The sequence below is a fragment of the Panthera pardus genome, unplaced genomic scaffold (assembly GCF_024362965.1).
Source record: "Panthera pardus isolate Hobbes unplaced genomic scaffold, ASM2436296v1 HiC_scaffold_8, whole genome shotgun sequence".
Lineage (NCBI taxonomy): Eukaryota > Metazoa > Chordata > Mammalia > Carnivora > Felidae > Panthera > Panthera pardus.
The window spans coordinates 88,692,828-88,705,313 of record NW_026527013.1 but is presented as its reverse complement, the minus strand read 5'-3'; positions in this window follow the sequence as shown (position 1 = coordinate 88,705,313).

Sequence of the window (12,486 nt, the reverse complement as noted above, 5' to 3'; positions counted from 1 at the left end):
TTTTTGAAAGCACAGAAGGTGGGGGCTGGTTTCCAGAGAAACCAACCACAAATAGATGGTTAGAAATTTTGTCTCACCCCTGATTTCCAGGGAGGGGAGAGAGGCTAAAGGTTTGAAACAATTACCAATGACCAATGAGTTAATCAATTATGCTCATTTAATAAAGCCTCCATAAAAGCTCCAAATGCCAGGGTTCAGAGAGCTTCTGGGTTGGTGAACAGGTGAAGATGCAGGGATGATGGTGTACTTGGAGAGAGCGGGGAAGCTCCATGCCCTTTCCCCATATCTTGCCCTAAGCATCTCTATCTGGCTGTTCTTGAGTTAAATCCTTTCATAATAAACCAGTGAGGCAATTACTAGTAAGTAAAGTGTTTCCCTGAGTTCTGTGAGCGTCTTTAGCAAATTAATGGAGGCTGAAGAGGAGACTGTGCAAGCCTATGATTTATAGCCAGCTGGTTAGAAGTACAGGTGACAACTTGGACTACGACTGGCACCTGAAGTTAGGGTGGGGGGCATCTCGTAGGACTGAACCTTAACCTGTGGAATCTGATGCCAGGTAGATAGTGTCAGAATTGAGTTGAATACTAAGACGCCCAACTGCTGTCACAGCATTGCTTGGTTGTGTGGGGGAAAAATGTTCCCTAAAACATTGGAATTGTGATCAGAACACATTTATGTTTTTATAATAGCATATATCAGTTCTCTATTGAGGTGTGTAATCTTCAATCTTTTATCCTAGTACTTTACATAGTTTTTTTTTTTTTTTAAGGTTTATTCATTTCTCAGAGACAGACAGAGAGTGAGTGGGGGAGGGGCAGAGAGAGAGAGAGAGAGAGAGAGAGGGAGACACAGAATCTGAAACAGGCTTCCGGCTTTGAGCTGTCAGCACAGATCCCGATGCGGGGCTCGAACTCATGGACCGCAAGATCATGACCTGAGCTGAAGTCGGATGCTTAACCGACTGAGCCACCCAGGTGCCCCTAGACAGTTTTTAATCTAGCATGTTTTAGCATGAAAGAAATATTCAATTAAATATCATTTCAAGTGAATTTAAATCAAATGATTCTCTTAAGGCAAACTCCTATTTCTATGTGCCTTGTTCGATATGTAAATATTCTACCTCTTCCAGTGTGTAATCTGATTTATCAGTATCCAGTAGTTAGACATAGTCCCTATAGAATAAATATAAAAGCAAATGACTCACATCACTTCCATTGTATAAAGTGTTAATTTTATTACTCAATTATTTTTTCTCTTTCCATGTTTAATTATTAGATTAGCTGGAGGTGGAGTAGGAAACAAGAATCCAGGGATACAAGCCTAAATGCATTAAAGGCTTATTTAAACATTTGTCCTACTATTTCTTGATTGAAGGATTTAAAATTACCAGGGAAGAGCAGAAATAGTCATTACCATGTGAACTAGGACTAGAGTCAAGATACTATAAAATTCAGTCTTTATTTAATAGGGTTGACCCTTTACATGGCAAAATTCCTGCTTTTGATTAAGAACTAATTCAAGGGTTATTCAGAGATAATTATGTAAGACCTGGAGATTTCTCATGTGTATGTCCTCCTGGGATGCAGGTGCTTGAAGCAAAATCTTGAAAGAAATAATAGAAATACAATTCTCATAAGATACCTCAGAATCATAAAAGACAGAATTCTATTAAGAAGGAATTAGAAAATGTGTAAATTTTTTTACATCTGTACGTACTTTAAAAATCCTCCTTTAGTCATAAAATAAAAAGCTGACTCTCTAGAAAGGCAAAAGATATATTATAGAATATTTTGAGTCTATAACAGTCTATAATGCAATGAGACCTATGAAATTTATCAAGATTTTGCAAAATGAGAAAACATACTTTCTTGGAAGTTTACAATTATTTATAGTATAGTACCATGTGGTTTATAGATGTGATCTTGAAGATGTTGTAAACAAGTTCCTAATTTGTCAAAGACAGACACTGTTTGCAAAGGGGCAATTTACAATGCTTATTCAGTCCTGGTGTAGGATATGATGACCTGGTCTTCTGCATCATTAGGACAAATTCTTGGCACAGTTCAATAATACCAAGTTGATCAAACTTGAGAAGGCTACTTCATGTTGATTAAAATCAAAAGCGACATATATAAGCTACAACGCCAATATATTTTCTTATGATAGAAATATAACTGTCATAGCACATTTCCTTTAGGCAAACTACATGAGGAGACCATTATCAGAAGATTGCTGGTTGACAATAGAAACGGAACTGGTGTCTGAGAGGTGGGAATAGAACAGAGGGGTAGTTATATGATTTGAATATTCTATGCCCACAGGCTAAAATAGACAGATGTATCCATTTTCTCAATAGATTCACGTGCTCATTCCAAAGAGGGGCTAAACTTTTGATTCAGGCAATCTCTTCCTTGTATAATGATGAATGGCTGCTGCCAAAACTCATCTTTTTTTTTTTTTTTTTTCTTTACATTTCTGACAAAATCCATTTCATGGGGCACATTTTTTCTTCAGCCATGTTAATTTTTTAATCTCTTTGCCATCAGATTCTTCTTGCTTGCAAGTGATTCTATGTTCATATAATAATATCTCTGGCCTTACTATAGTGTGTCGAATTTAGAGTTGAAATCTTGTTTTCTTATTTCCTATTTCTCGGTGGGCCTTTTCTTGCCCTTCCACACACTGGCTAAAATACCCACTGAAAGCATAAAATTAGATTTACAGAAACACACATAATATTTTCTTCTCATTAAAGTCATTTTGCACATTCCCACTATTGTAAACTATTTTTACTACCATCGTTTATAGAACAATGATGATTAATGAGATAGCATTTCAAAAATATCCCCAGTATCTGTTTTAAATAGCGACATTTATATGGAGATGTGGAAAATCTGTATATTATCTGAGGCTTGCATAACATTCAAACTGCTACTGCCTACATAACAAAAGTACTCAGTGACATTTATAAGCTGATTCTGTATGTGGCAGTTATGGGGTTGATTAAAAATAACTTTTTAATCTTTAATGAAAGATTAAAGAAAATTTTAAAGTGAAGATTTTATGTGAATTAAAAAATAAATTGTATTGGATTACCTTGTATTTGAATGAATTGATAAGCAGTTTAATAATTTTGAAGCACATTTCTGAATACAAATCAAGCAAGGTAAAACAGTAAAAAGTACAAGGTGGTTGATGAGAGAGATAAGATGCTATTTTAGATATAATTATGAGGGCAGCCTGGCATTGAGGCAGAACATAAATGAAGTAAGAGAGGTATCCTCTGTCCTCCTGAAAAACTGACAGCAGTGTGTCTCAGATAGAGGTAATTACAAGAGTAAGACTCTAAGACCACCTACACTTGAGCTTTTTATAAAGACCTTTAAGTCTGGCCATGACTACATTATTCTACATATCGAAGATCTCAGATTGCGATGCAATCTAAAAATAAATGACTCAGAAAATTTTTGGGGAAAAACCTTTTAGTGCTAAAATGCAAGAGAACGTAGAATCCAGTCTCATTGTCCTATCACTTAAGGAACATGCATGTAACATATCTAGTATTAGTTATGCCAATTCTAAGTGGTATATTTGAAGAGAATGCCAACCCGGATGTGGGAAGGTGGTAATGCTATATAAGGACACAAGAGTATCCTTATATAGTATTATAAAACATTAAAATGAGTATAAACCAGCCTAGGGCTTGGTGTAAATTCTTTTACTTATTATTAAGAGACTGTTATTTTTGCTTGAACAATTGAGATGCATGAGAAAATAGAACTATCAATAGGGTGAAAAAATGATGGTTGACCAACTGCTAATCCTTAACCAAACATGGTTTGTAGGTCTTAAAAATCTGTCAAGAAAGATATTTTCCTGATATTTCCCACCTTTATGGAATCTTCTCCTGTGCTATAGCCTACGTGAACTCAATAAGTACCTGTAGCCTACTAAAACATGCCAAAGCAAGCCCTCTCTGACTTCCTGTCTTCTAAAGTTACAGAGATTTAGCCAGTTAGGCCTTCATGGAGTGAAGTGTGGAGGGTAGAGTGGAGTGTTTGTCTACTTCCATTATGTAACATAGTGTGTTTTAATGCTGTTTTGATTCAGTTTTGGGCCTTCTTGAGCAGCTAAATGAGCACTGAACCCTTCTCTAATGTGGCTTTCATACTTCAGGCCACTATGCACAGGCCCTCATTGATTCAAGGCTAGTACCAGAAAACTAGAGGCAATCCCCTGTCTCTCCCCCCTCCCCTCCTTGAATATGCAAGATAATTCAAATTAGCCACTCCACAGAAAGCCCAGGAAACACAGTTAACCCCACCCTTCTTGCCATACATATACTGATCCCTGTGGCTCCAGCTTGCTGTTATCCAGTCCCCAGGAGCAACCCCCATCGTGACTCCATGCTGCAGCCTTCTTTCAGAGCTGTAAGTAACAAAGACTTCTGCCTTTCATCTATCTGAGTGTCACTGCATTGTGTATTTCCATGAGAACAATTTTTAAATGTTATAAAACACATAGCCAGTAGATCACTCTCTAGTCCCTATCAAGAAAACAGGACGAATCCCTAGCTTCTAAGCACACTAGGTGACATCTTTCAACCAGATGGAGTCTTTCTAGGGAGTTTCCCACTTCCTGTTTTTACATTTCATTAATCGTTCTTACAAACAGAACCAACTTGCGATCACTTGAGACTGCATCCCATGAAAATGCCAATATTCAATATTACTTGATTTACCAAAATGGCAATTTCATCAACCTGATTATATATACCTTCTTATATAACACACACCACGTGAAGCATCTAGAGGTAGCAGGCTTCATTCCTCATCTCCCCATGCATCTATACTCGTCCCTACCCTTCTTCAGTCAAATAGGACTTGGTGAAACTGATTGATTATAGTGGTAACCATAGATTGGTTAGACTCTTCTGTAACCAGCAATCTCGCCATAGCTCAAAAATAACAACTGTGTGCTGCTGGCTCTTTGCAGTAAGCAAGCACAAGAGGATGTGCACTGCTAGTTGGACCTGGTAACCAGGCCTCTGCCCATATTAGCCTATTTCTTTAAACCATCTACTGGGAAGGATAATTTAGGATAAAATCTTCTCTCTTCACACATGTCTGTTACTGGTTTTCACCCAGAGACTTGAATTTCATTCCTGATAAAACAACCACACTGGAGGTTAACCAAGGTTTAGTGAATTAAAAAACAAAAACTAAAAACAAAAACCAGCAAGATTTAGGAAGGAATTTATATGGCAGAGGTCATGTATTCTCATTGAATCTCTAAGACAGAAACATAGGACAGGTTAACATGAGCAGTAGCATGGGCTAAGAACATCTTGAATTTTTGGAAAAATTAGCAAAGGCAAATTTAATCTTTTGATATGAAATCTGGACTGTGATGGTTGGATAGGGAAGGGAGGCAGTTTAGGACTCTATTTAAGCTGTAAGCCAAAACAAATGAACCAGCAATTCATGTGTTATCAAAGAACATTGCGTCGCAGATAATCACATGCTAGCTTTCATTTTATTATTTTACAATTTTTATTTTTAAAGTTTATTTATTTTGAGAGAGGGAGAAAGAAAGAGAGACAGAATGAAGGAGGGGCAAAGAGAGAGGGAGAGAGAATCCCAAGCAGGCTCCGGACTGTCAGCGCAGAGCCCAACATGGGGCTCGATCCCACGAACCCAGAGATATGACCTGAGCTGAAATCAAGAGTCTGCAGCTTAACCGAATGAGCCACCCAGACACCCCGCTGGCTTTCATTTTAATAAAGAAGTACCTTGATTCCAAGTTTTCTCTGTATTTGTATTCCTTAATTCCCTTGGGAAGTTTAGATGATTTGAAGGGCAAGATTTAGGAAGCTTGGGGAACTGGATAAAATCTTATTATTATAGCTCCAAAACCGTTCCTGTTATCTCTAAGAAAATCTTAATGAAACAATAAGAAAACATAATGGACTAAGGAAATTGATTGACTTCAAGGACAAAGAAAGGACCTTCAGAAAATTCAGAAACTATAATATATGAATGAGTGGGAGCAGAAGAAGAGAAGGAGAAAAGATGTTTAATGTGAATAGAGACTATAAACGCATACACACACACACCCCCTTCTGTATTCCAGAGAAACGCATATGATCGCATTCAATTATTTCTAACAAATCAATTTCAATGATCATCTATCTAGCAAGTAATTTTATCTCTGAAAATTCTGCTCCTATTCCTTTTCTTTAGCCAAAATGCACAGGAGACGGAGTACTCACTCAAGTTTTCCTTAGGTAATCACTTAGGTAACCCATTTCTTCTGGAACATCCTATTCTCACCAAGGTCCCTCTCTGACACCCTGAGAAATTATAGGGGTGACTTTGATAAATTCCTTACAACAGCAATCAGAGTCTATCATAAGAGACTAGCTCGGAAGGTATATTCCCTATGTAATCAATTGCAAGAAAGGCAAATGAAAAAGTCACAGGTGATTTCACATGTGCAAATATGAGCATTATATATGACAGAAAGGTAAAGAAGGATTATTCCTTTTTCAGCTACAGGTTTTCACTCTTTCCTCTGTAATGAATAATGGGGATAAAAGTCAGATTGTAAGAGATTAAAACTGTAAAGCATGACTATGGGAAATTTGGCACTAAGTGAAAAGAAATATTTTTGGATTTTATTTATTTGCATACATGTGTGTGCATGTACACATACAGACACAATCATTTTGTTATTCATGACATAAGGGGTTTATTTGTTAATGGGATAGTATAAGAATCAGAGGGTATGGGGGTGCCTGGGTGGCTCAGTTGATTAAGCTTCTGACTCTTGCTTTCAGCTCAGGCCATGATTTCACAGTTTCCGTGCTGATAGCATGGAGTCTGCTTGGGATTCTCTCTGTCTGCCCCTCCCCTGCATTTGCTCACTCTCTCTCTCGCTCTGAAAATAATCTTAAAAAATTAAAAAAAAAAATAAAGAAAGAAGAAGAGGGCATGAACATGCTACATTGCAAAAAGGTTAAATTAGGGAAGAAGATGAAACCAACTGTGGGACCATGGGTGGGAAGCTCATCCTGGGAAATGAGGTTAAAAACTTCTAGTTCAGAGCCATGGAATGAAAAGGAGAAAGGATCCCTTCAGAAACCTATACTGATTGTAAGTTAAACGATTGTTCTTGTAATTCTTTTCCCAGGTATCCTGTTCATGAGTTTCCTGGCCTATAGATGATTTGCCCTGTGCTTCCCATGTCCCATTGTCTTGTGCAGAGCTGAAGTGCTAAAAACGTTGCAGGATTCTTAAACCAACCGAATGTGGGTCACTAGGACTTGAAATCCCTAAACTTTTATACTGTGGCCAAGTTTTCACTCTATGGATCAAACTACATTCTTAAAAAAACCTTACTGAGTTGGATGTGGTTTCAACAAATAAACAGTGCAGTCTTCACACATAATTCCCTTACTTGAAACAACCCAGTGATTCTTCATGGTCTTCAAGAGAACTTGGTGAGCTTGGTATAATTGTGAGTTTGGTGTAGAAGCTTTCTTCCCCTCCAAGTTTACATGCTATGCTTCCCCTCTTGAACTTCATTTTTCAGCCCTCACGTACAATTTGTGTTTCCTTAACAGAACACCTCTTGCATATGCACTTATCATGGCCTTTTCTTTCCCTTTCCCTCCACTTCTATATTCCAAATAAGCCTAGTTTTCTAGGCCTCCACCCGGCACAACACTTTTGAAGGATTCATTACCCGCTAATCCAAGTCTCAGGCAAGGTATTTATTTCTTTCAGGAAACCTCACCTAAATTTCATTCCCATGACTTTCTCTGATTCATGCTTTTTCAGCACAGATTATAGTCTATTTTAATGTTATAGTTCCTTGTCTGTTAACTTGCTAACCAGAGAGTATGCTCCTTGAGAACACATTCTGGTTCATTTGTTTTTTTATAACAAGGCCTTAACTATGTCTGGCACATAAGGAACAGTCAATAAATACTTCTTATGTATGAGATCTAAGCTTTTATTTTTGAAATGGTAATTCAAGGAGGGAGGACTGTATTTCTTAGTTCCTGTTTTTAATAAGTTTATATAAAGTAGGTTGGATACGAGTGATGGATGTTTGTATTTAGAGAAATATTTGGTAGACTTCAGAATGCAAATGAAAAACACCAGTGATTTAAATTAAAATACAATAATTAAGGCAGTAAAAGTTCATTTTTCTGGTATAGGCAAACAAATTTCTCAAGATGATTTTTTTAACCTCATAGATAACATTAAATTACATGATAACCAGTTAGATATTAATCTTTAGAAAATTAGTGCCTAATATGAAATGCTTGTTTATTTAAAAAAACCTGTTAATTAATGTGAAATGATTAGAAAATCTTCATACAGAGGTATAAAGATATAGAATATGTGTAGATGGTAAGTTTATAATGAGCCATATTAGTAAACTGATATTTTACAGGACCATATTTATTTCAAAGCAGTACTAAATAATGTATCCACTTTTTATCTTTATTTATTCACATGCCTTCCACATCTTTAAAAAACTGGGGGTTCTATGTCTCAATTCAAGAGAAATTATTGGGACCCTGTACTTGGAAATCACATCTTGAGTAAGGCATTTTCCAAGGAACATAACAATTCCCACCCCCCCCCCCCCCAGGACAACTTTGCATTTTCTTTGGGCATCAGTTTACTTTCAACCCTTCAACTGCAATATAAGGTCATTTTGCAGAAAGACAAATATCAGTAATTTTTTTTTTTCTTACCAGCTTTTTACCTATTAATCAAAAGCAGTGAACTAGTTCACCTCTCATGAAGGAAAGAAAACCAGAACTTTTAAAATAATAATTAAAACAAAAAATTCTATGTTTAGCTACAGATATACAACACATTATTTGTAATCATGAAAATATTATACTTTCATGTTAGCCTAAAGCAACATCTGTCTTCTGTAACTATTTGAAAACTTATATGATAAAATGCCTAAATATGTTTTTAATTACATATATTGTATTTGGCAAAGATTAACGTTTTTACCTTTTGGAGACTGAGATATAAAATCTCCAAATAATATAAATGTATTTATAATTAAGTTATAATCTTCAAAATAACGCACATGCATATACACAAAACACATCATAAGTTTTGGTACAGAGAAGATGTACTGTTTTTCTGAATTTGTAAAAATTTTCTATTTAATATCTATTTAAAACAATTTTAAAATAATTGAAACTAGTCAGGATATTACTTCTTTATTAATTAAAAGAATAAAACACATTCTACCCTGTTGTTAATTAAGATTCACCATTCAAATTATACCTAAATAGGAATTGCTTCTGCTAAGTTGATGCAAGTTTAGAAAAATGCAATCAATAACCCATTATTTGAATTAAATCACTTAAATTTATTTAGAAGTAAAATTGAGAGATAAATTAATTCAGGCTATTTATAAAACAGTGAGATTTTCTTTGTATTTTTTCTCAAATGCTGTCAAAAAAGTTAAATGCTTCTTCCAACATATTTCTATAGAGTTTACTCATAGATTAATTGATTCTAATTTGGATAAGTTCCATTTAATTGAAGTTCATTCAAAGTTGAAATTGCATTTGAGAATTCAAAAGTTGTTCTTAATTTAAAAAATTTAACCTTTTTATTTTGAAAAATTTCAAAAGCAGGTTAAAATAAAAAATACAGTGTAACGAACCCTTAATTACCGCATTCACACGTTATCACAAATAGCAATTCATGACCAATTCAAATATATCCTTCCCTACTCCTCCTTGTTCTTGATTTTGATAAATTCCAGACATTATATCATTTTACTTCATTTCAAGAAGTATCTGAAAAGATACTCTTATTTTTCCAAAATAAAATCATAATACTGTTATCATACCCAAAATAAGAGTATCAGTATTCTATAAATATCACTAAATATCCACCAAGTTTTCCTGAATTTCTAATTACTTTTTATAGTTTGCATGAGTCAGAATACAATTAATATCCCCTCTTAAAAACAAGACAACAGGCCCTAAATGGAGTCACATGTTAAGTCCCACATTACCCAATGAAGACTTAATTAGTTTCAGCTCTCCCAGAAATGGAATCTTTTTTTTTTTTTTTTTTTTTTTGAGAGAGTGAGGGAGCAAGAGCGAGAGAGCAAGTGGGGGAGGGGCAGAAAGAGAAGAGGACAGAGGATCTGAAGCAGGTTCGATGCTGACAGCAGAGTCCTATGAGGGGCTCACCAACCCTGAGGTCATGACCTGAGTCGAAGACCAAAGTTTAATACCCAGAATGAAATCTTAATCCAGTCATAAACTGATCAGCATTAAATAGGTGATCTGCCTGATGACTGCCATCCTCTAAACAAAAGTGGCCTTGCAATAATCAACCTGCTTTTTTTGCCTTGCTTAACTTTCTTGTTCCCGCTCCGTCCCGGCTATTAAATTCTTTTATTTTGTACTGCTCCTTGGAACTCTCTTCTATCTGCTGGATTGGCTGCCTCCTGAGCCAAATAGATTTTTGCACAGATAAAATGTTAAGCGCTTTAGTATGCCTCAATTTACCTTTCCACAGTCCTGGTGTCAGAAAAGGGAACGGAAGGAGACCTCTGATAGCTCCCAGGAGCGATGAGCAACCAGGTGTAGGTACCTGTCCATCTGGGCCTCACCACTTTCTCGCGGCCTCTGAACGTGGTGGAAAAGTCCTTTTCAGATCCTGGCTCCACAGCTTTTGCTATGAACTTTCAGACTTTCTTTTTCCAGACCGGTTCTGGAAAACTGCTGGAGTTGTAGTGGTTCCAACTGAGAATCCAGACTGGCTCAGGGAACAGACTGGTTACAACTCGGAGCCTGGTCTGGGTCCAGGACTGAGTCCGAAGTCGGACTGGGTCTGGGGTCCGACTGGGTCTGACTCGGACGCCAGACTGGTTCTGAGGACGGAGCGCTTCCTGCTTAGATCCCGGACTACGTCCGGGAATGGACTGGTTCCCAATTAGAACCCGGACTGGTTCCAGAGACGGACTGGGTCCGAGGACCAAGTGGTTCCCGCTTAGATTCCGGACTGCGTCCGGGAACGGACTGGGTCCTCCTTAGAGCCCGGAGTGGATCCGGGGACGGACTGGGTCCAACTTGGAACTTAACCTGTTCACAGAAGGGACTGGGTCTGGCTTAAAACCCAGACTGCCTCTGGGGATTGAATGGGTCCAAGTTGGAGCCTGGACTGAGTTGGGGAAGCGACTGGGTCTGACTAATCTGGACTGGGTCCAGTGTGAGGCCTCAGGTAAGTAAAATTTGTTTTTCGTCTGAAAAAATAGGTCAAACTTAGAAAGACAATCTTGAATTATAGTGGCCACAGTGGTGAACTTTGAACCTAATATGCTTATCCATTTACAAGACGCCTTAAAAGGGGTGTCAGCCAAGCATCCATTACAGAGGAAAAATTATTTTACCTTTTCCACAGTTTCTGGTGACCCGGAAGAGGCCTGCTGGGACACCGCAGCACTCCAGAGCCTGCGCACAGGGTCCTGGGAAACTGGCGGAAAACAGCAAAGGGTGAGACTTGCTTTCAAAGTCTTTTCCATCTATGGTATCTGGTTGAGAGAGGACGTTAAAATTTCAAGAATTGCCTTTTTTAAAGAATTGCCTTTTCTAAAATTTTGTCTTATTTTATAATTATGCAAAAGTATTTATATGGTTCTAAAGTCAGTTACAAAACAAAATATATGCAGAGAAATCTGGGTGTCATCCCAATATGCTACACCTGGTTTCCTCCCTTTCCCTCCCACACCCATTGGTAAATATTTTAAAATGTGTAGTTTTTCCTTCCACGCTTAAATATAAGAAAATATATTTATACATATATTCATAGTATGTGTGCGTGCATTAGTGTGTATGTGTGTGCCTGTGTATGTATATATATATATATATGTGTATATCTATCTATCTATATATTCAAATCAGCCCTCCACCCCTTTTCTTTGATAAGCAGTGAAAACATACATGTTTCACTACAGTGTTATCTTCACTCAATATATTCTGGAGATCACTCCTTGGCAGTATATAGAGATTTTTTTCATTCTGCTTACAGCTTAATATACTCTGTAGTATGAATGTTCCATAGTTTATATTAGCAGCTACTTTCAGGTTTCTTTTTTCTCTCTTGTTTTTAAATAAACTTTCACAATTAATGCTGAAATGAATAAACTTGTCATAGATCAGTCCATAATTATTCCAGCAGAAAATATGAAAATAGGAAGTCAAAAGCTCAGATCAAAGCTCAGATACATATACATTTTTTTTTTCTGTTTGTAACCAAATTCTTTCCATAGTGGTTTTGTTTTGGCATACTTTTGCTGGTTTTTATAAAATATAATAAATATGAAAGTACAATATAGTTTCTTAAACTATTGTCCTCATCGTATGATTCCTTTAAGGATTAAATGTGCTCATATTTGAAATCATAGATGTAGAATGAATCAAACAAA